This window comes from Peromyscus leucopus, chromosome 8b, assembly GCF_004664715.2.
Source record: "Peromyscus leucopus breed LL Stock chromosome 8b, UCI_PerLeu_2.1, whole genome shotgun sequence".
Lineage (NCBI taxonomy): Eukaryota > Metazoa > Chordata > Mammalia > Rodentia > Cricetidae > Peromyscus > Peromyscus leucopus.
Window position 1 is genome coordinate 90,566,928 of NC_051086.1, and position 7,763 is coordinate 90,574,690.

The window sequence follows — 7,763 nt, forward strand, 5'->3', positions numbered from 1 at the left end:
AGCTCCCCTCGTCCCAGATTCCTTAGTCTGAATGTCCCGACTACCAAAGCTCCCTTTTCCTAATTCAAACAGAAAGCAGACCACAGACTCCTTAGATACTCCAGGGTGGCTCTTGTCCGGCCAAGCCAAACCCGATCTGTCTTGGCACTGTGTGTCCCCCCCCCCATCTACTTTAGTCTCTGGGGACACTGAAGTCACCTCCCAGAAAAAAAATCTCTATGATTTCATCTTCTCTTTAATCTTTATTTCTCCTCATACTTTTTAGAACTTCAAATAATTTCTCATTTGTACTAACTAGGAAGCCATAAATCGTCCCTTTATGTCTAAGGAAAATCAATTGTTATTTGACATTTTACCTTAATATTCCCGACTTCCTCTGACTGTAATAAAAGCTTCCATCTGCCTTTTATTTTACAGGCAATTAGTTAGTCACCTTTTTAAAATTTCTCCACATTTTCCTTCAGATGGATGCCGGGATGGAGAGGGGAGCGCTGTTTTATGGGACTGAACTCATGGGCCAGAGGGGATTTATCTGTAGCCTTCGAGGTACCAACACTCATTAATGGGTTTTATTGATTTGGAGGCTTTTTAACCCTTAGCAATAATACAGGTGTCGCCTGCCTGTGGCAGATGGGAGGGGGCAGGGATGCCAGGAGAGGTAGGAGAAGCCCACACAGTTCTGAGCTCTGGGCCCAAGAGAAGAAACAGGAGAGACATTCTAACCCTTAGAAACACCATCACCCGTGGCCTGACCACACCACTGGGTAGACCCCAACCCATGCACACACCCTAATTTTGTCTGGGAAGAAAGTTTGAGATTGCAATTTGTTTTCCTCTCAAATTCCCTGGGGGAGATGTAGAACTGCGTCCCACACTCCCCCCAGCTTTAGGATCAAAAGAGAGGCCTATTCTTAGGGTCCGAAGACCTAGGCCTGGGCTGCCTCTGTCGGCTCTGGGATCTTGGGAAGGATTCTCTGAGGCTCAGTTTCCCGGGCCATGAAGGGAGGAGAAGCAACTGCCACCTTCCAGGGCTTAATGGGAGAATCTGTCCAGGGCATTGCCCTTCAGTTAGTGCCACCACAGACGTCACAACGACCACATTAATGAAAGAACAGAATTTGCACGGGAGCAGCAAGGACGGAAGCTCCCGCCTGACTGGCCTGGCACTGGAGGCAGGCTGGGTGCTGAGATACCAGGCATTCTCTTGCAGGGGCTCCTATCATAGTGTCCTGACAACCCCACACCACCTAGTGGTTATATGTGGAATTGCAGGCACAGTGTCCTGGAGAGACGGTTCAGAGTCGTCGTCTTATTGGTCTAGGAGAGAAACTCAATTCTAAGAATTCCCAGTTCCATAATCCCATATCCCCCAGTTGGAATTGCTCCCAATGACTTCTGTACCCCTGTCTTTGGCTGCAATTTCCTCACACACAAAGCAGACAGCTGTTTCGTGATCCTTAGAGATGTCTCACTTCTAAGTCACGAAGCCCCCAGGTCAGAAGGAACCATGTGTGGTCACTTCAGAGGGCAGGAGACGGGCTATGCTGGGGTAATGTGGATGATCACTAGAGAGGAGGCCGTTGGGTGGGACTGGCCAGGGAAAGGCATTTCAGAAAGAGGAGACAGAATTGGAGTCACAACTTTTGAGAAAGGACATGAGGTCAAACTCTATGATAATTTCACCTCACCCCAAGCCACCTTGCCAGGGAGACATAATTTCTTGTGTGTGTGTGTGTGTGTGTGTGTGTGTGTGTGTGTGTGTGTGTGTGTGTGTGTGTTCTCTTGTAGGTATATGTCCATGTATATAGAGGCCAGAGAACAACCTTAGGTATTTTTTTCCTCAGGCATTGCTCACATTTTATCTGTCAATCTATCTATCATCTATCTATCTATCCATCTATTATCTATCTACCTCTATCATCTATCTATCTATCTATCTATCTATCTATCTATCTATCTATCTATCTAACTATCTATCTATCTATTTTGAGTTAGGGTCTCTCAACAATTAGGCTAGGCTGGTTGGACATGGAGGCACAGGGATCCACCTCTCTCCACCTCCCCAACACTGGGGTTATAAGCATGCGCCACCATGCCTGGCTATGTTTTTATTACTTTTTCTTATGTGAGTTCTGGGAGTCAGACTTAGGTCCCCATGTTTACAAGGCAAGCCTTTTACTAACCAAGCAATCTCCCCAGTCCTAAGATTACTGGGTTTAGGTGAGCAAATGCAGATTCAGAAAAATGAACTTACTTGCCAAAAGGTGTCATACAGGTAAGGGGCAGGGCCAGCCTTTGCCACGGCAGCCTGTGAGGTTCCTCAGGGACAGAACTGCCGTGTGTGTGTGTGTGTGTGTGTGTGTGTGTGTGTGTGTGTGTGTCCTTCCCACAAAGGTGGCCGGCCCCGGCAGCACTATGTACTCCATGCGGGCCAAGGCTGCTGTGAGACAGAGATTTACAACGGCCATGGCCTTCCTGACTTAATGGTCAGCAATTGAGCTATTTCATCTCATCAGATGGCTTTGCCTAGAAATAGCCACTGAGATCCATTCCAGGATGGCTCTCAGTCATGAAGGGCTGACCTGTGTATCTCCTAAATCATGTTAACACCCAGGACTAGCCCATGCCTTCTTCCCTCTGAAGTATCTTTCACAGCCCACTGGCCACTTTCTTCTCTGTAAGAAACTTTCTGGGGCCAGTGGGGTACAGGGTGCCGAGGACTGGCAGGAAGGCAATTCTGGTGTGGCATGTCTCGGAGCCATGTACCCACCTACACAGAACTACAAAATTCCCCCTCCTCTTCCTCCCTCCCCTTCTCACTTTCTTAGTCTCTTATTCAGCTGTTCCCTTCACCCCTGGGGCCTCCCTGGTCGGGGGGGGGCACCCCTTGAACAGCAGCTTGGATGAAAGTGACCCGAGGGATTCAGTCCCTGTATAAAACACTCCAGAGGTCCTGGGAAGAACAGTCACCAGCCTGTGTGTCCTTCGACAAGTGTGGAGCCTCTTTCTCATGCCTTCCTGGGCATCCCAGGAAAAGGTAGATGGGTGGGAGAGAGCAGAAGGTCCCATCCTGGGAACAAACTAAGAGATAAAAATGGCATGACCCTAGCACAGGCCTTGATCAGGCCGTCACGGCCAGTGGTGACTCGGGTGCACTCTCTTCCCTGGTCCTTCTCACTGTCCACTCACCTGCCCTTCCTGGGGTAGGTCCCCCAGGCCTGATCACTGAATCCAGGACCTCACCAGAATGCCCTGCCTTCTTCTCTCCCCAGGTCCCAGCGCACACCAGCTTGGCCGTTCTTTCTTTCTTCCCGATATATCCTGCTGGTCTGTTAAAAGCTGAGCTCAAACCAGCAACAGTAGAAACCCGACCCCCTCAGGTCTGGGGATGGGAGTGTGTGTGTCATTCCTAGTGACAAAGCAGGCCTTCGAGGTTCTCGTAGCTTCTCACCGCAGTGGGTGTGGGTGCCCGCCGGGGGGGGGGGGGGTTGAACTCGCTGTGGTTCAGTTGCCCAGTGCTGGTGGCACCAGAGGCCGCGCAAGGATGTCATACCGAGCTTGACCGGCAGGGGGCAGCAGCGACCCACAGAGGTCCCGGCAGGAAGACGCTCAGCATGAACCAAGTCAGCCTGGTGGAGCTGAGCTCTTGGCGACCGCGGATGGACCCTTGAGACCAGGGGCTTATCTCTCACAAACTGCCAAGATCTGTGGGCATTCGGCGTTGGTTGTTGGTTCCTCCCGCATCCAGAAACTGAACATGCCGTACCTAGTCAGCGCTGCTCTTAGGCCTAGCTCCCAGGTGTGTGTGTGTGTGTGTGTGTGTGTGTGTGTGTGTGTGTGTGTGTGTGTCTGTGTCTGTGTCTGTGTCGTATGTGTCTGTGTGCATGTATCTGTATGTCTGTATGTGTCTGTGTGCATGTATCTGTATGTCTGTAGGTGTTCTGTCCAGCTTTGGGTGCCTTGGTTTTACCAGTTGTAAAACCACAGGAATAGTGGCCCCAGAGTTCATCAAGAAGCAGGGCTTCCTTTCCATTAAAAAAAAACAAAAAAAAAACAAAACAAAAACCTAAGGGGACCATACCTATAAGACTGCCCGCAGTAGCCAAGGTGCCAAGGCCAGCCACCCTGCAGACACTGGTAATGTCTGGTGGATTAATAACTCAGAAATATCTTTGATGGAAAATATGGGAAAGAGCTGAACGCCACACACCCAGCTTCTTCTTCTAAAAAGAAGATTTGTTCATTTTACTTTATGTGTGAATATTTTGCTTGCAGGTATGTTTATGAACTACAAGTATGCCTAGTGCACATGGAGGTAAAAAAAGGGCATCAAATCCCCTGGGACTGGAGTTAGTGATGGTTGTGAGCCACCATGTGGGTTTTGGGAGTTGAACCTGGATCCTCTGCAAGAGCAAGAAGTGCTCTGAACACTGAGCTGCCTCTCCAGCCCTCACCCAGATTCTTTAGAAAAAATAAAAGCCTCCAGGTTTCTTACCCGGGCTTGGGGTTCAGACACAGCAGAGATGGGAGACCCCCCTCCCTCCTAGATCTCCAAAGCTCGTCCATCTTCCTCGGCCTCCGTCTTATTGCCACAGTGCTCCTGGGCTGAGCGGTTCTCTCTGCTGCCAAAGCTGTAGTTCAGAGGCAGATGACCAGACAGGAAGCAACACCTTAGGACCCTGAAGGACTTTGAAGAGGCTGTTATAGGGTCTCCTTTAGTGGAGGGAAGATAAGTAAGCCCTCGAGGTCACCCCAGGTGCCCCAACTTGACCCCAGATAACCTCTGCTTGGGCTGTGCCGGCATGTGAGCCTCCAGGGAGGCACCAGGCCATCTTGCCCCACCCACCCACCCAGGAAAGCACCAGCAAGGTGACTATTATGACCCCTTACCCTGAACTGCCATTGCTCCTATAGAGTTCCACAACTCACAGTTCAGTTCCGGGGGCTTCCGGGACTTGGGGACTCTCAGGTAACATGAGGCTTAACCAAGGCAGTGGGGGGTAGAGCCAGATCTTTATGCTTCTTCTCATAGTGTGTCAAGAAAGAAAGGTGGCCCCACCTGTCATCTCAGCCCTCCGCAGGCTAAGGCAGGAGGATTCCCACCAGTTCAAGGCCAGCCGGAGCTATATGGTGAGTTCCAGACTACTGAATGGAGGGGTACACGGTGTGTGTGTGTGTGTGTGTGTGTGTGTGTGTGTGTGTGTGTGTGTGAGAGAGAGAGAGAGAGAGAGAGAGAGAGAGAGACAGACATAGAGTCAGACAGACAGAGATAGAGACAGACAGACAGAGACAGAGAGACAGAGACAGACAGACAGACAGAGACAGACAGACAGAGACAGAGAGAAAGGAAAAAACAGATTAAGATATGTTAGAGGTCACTGCTAGGCAAGACCGCTTTCCTCGGAGAGGGGGAGGGGTCACTGCCTCCAGCTCTGCTGTCTGCCCTGGAACTGATTGCTCTGAGTTGGCAACTTACGTAGTGACAATACTGAGCCACCCTGGGCTGCTGGCTCAGATGTGAGCGTGCACTCCTGCTTGGATTTATGAAACCCTAGACCTACAGGACCCCGTGACAGTGACTCACAGCAAATCCTAGAGACCTGTTGAACCCATAACCTCTGCAGCAAAATTCCCCCAGGGAGCTTTATAAGAACATAGTCCTGGGACTCTGGGGAGCGTTCGCTCTGCCCAGCTAGCTCCCCTCCTGGACCTGCAGCCTACCCCAGGCACATCTCTCTCTCTCTCTCTCTCTCTCTCTCTCTCTCTCTCTCTCTCTCTCTCTCTCTCTTTCTCTCTCTGCCTTCCTCCTGCCTCCCCCCTGGCTGGTTCTCCCCAGCCCTCACTCTCATCCCAGGTCCCCACACTGATGCTCATCACCATTCTTCCTCCAACAAGTGCGGTCCCTTTGCTTGTCCTCTGACCCAGCTAACATTCTGCATCTGCCTCCTGGCTCGAGGTGGCCCTTTCTGTATTCTCTACTTTCCCTGCCTCCAGAACCTTCCCTGCTACCTAAGCTGTCCTGTTCCTGGTGCTTATCGCTCTGAATGTCCTAGTGCATCCTTGCTGTGTTCACATGAGCACACACACACACACACACACACACACACACACACACACACACACAGACTACTCATGTGCTTTCCTTCCTTTCTTCCTTCCTTTCTTTCTTCCTTCCTTCTCTCTCTCTCTCTCTTTCTTTCTTTCTCTTCTCTCTTTCTTTCTTTCTTTCTTTCTTTCTTTCTTTCTTTCTTTTCAAGACAGGGTTTCTCCATGTAGTTTTGGTGCCTGTCCTGGATCTCACTCTGTAGACCAGGCTGGACTTGAACTCACAGAGATCCGCCTGGCTCTGCCTCCCGAATGCTGGGATCAAAGGTGTGTGCCACCACTGCCACCCAGCTCACTGCTGGCTCAGATGCTTTTCTCTTCCCAGGGACTCCTGAGTCTTGTCTCCCAGATCCATCCCTAGACCTGCCCAGGCCAGCCTAGAAGAGAACTTGGGCCCCCTCTGAACAATAGCCCCTCATCCACACCTGATTCTCCTGCAGAGCTGCCAAAGCAGATCCCACACCAGGGAGTGTAAGGCTGGTTCTTCCAGGGTCACAATGGAAGAGATACTGGCACCCTGTTCTTCCACCACTGGATAGGTACCTGGTTCTGTGTTTCTATATTCTCATAGTTCTTCGTTACTTTTCTGTTACTGTGATAAAATACTCTGACTAAAGTAAGGAAAAGGAGAAAGACTTTATTTCATCTCACAGCTCAAGACGCAACCCATCACGTTGGGGAAGTCAAGGCAGAGAGAGATGGGAGGGGCTGGTCCCACGCCATCCACAGTCGTGACGTGATCAGCTTGTTTTCTGCATTCTGTGACAGCCCAGGATCCCCACTCACAGAATGGTGCCCACAGTTAAAATAGATCCTCCCATGTCAATTAACCTAAGTAAACATCCCCAAACACTCTCAGGGGCTAAGCTCAACCTAGATAGTTCCTCACAGGTGTGACTGGAGGCCTGTCTTCTAGGTGAGTCTAGATACTGTTGACAGTTAACGTCAACCACCACATCATCTCAGTGTGCGATCTGGCCGCAGGGCCCTTGTGACCAAGTATAACATAGGTTAGGGGGAATGATATGGCTCAGAACCCTCCGGAAAGAACAGTTTGTGAGTCCTGAGACTGCCTTCTCCCCAGGCCGAGGCAGACAGGGAACCCCTCAAACAGCTTCTCAGGCAGACACAGAGCAAATCTGTAAGGGGTGGGTGGTGGAGGGTGGGATGTTGGTGTTGACTACATCTGACCCATGAGTTCAGGGGTGCCCATAGACTTCCAGACACAATTGGGGGTAACACTTCCCAGAGCCTGTGTGGCAGATAGGATAATGTCTGTGAAATGGAGGGAGTCAACTGTTGGTATTGTTTTTTCTACTCCCACCAGCTGATAGGATAAACATATTTTTAAAAGAATAAGTGAATACATTAAAAATTGCCTTCATAACGAGAGTCAGAAGCACTTGACTCCAGTCCAGTCTGGCGGCCTAGTCATTCTGTCCTTGACACATTAGCCACTCCAAGGACTGATAAATGGCTGCTTGGTTAGGACTCTGAGCTGAATGGAAGAACTCTACCAGGAACCCCAGCCTTGACTCAGAAGGCTCAACAGTCTGATGATTGTTATAAAAGGGCCCAAGTTCGATCCCCAGAACCCACGTTACAGAGCAAGGCATGGCGGTGTCTTCCTGTAATCCCAGAGCTGGGGAGGTAGAGAC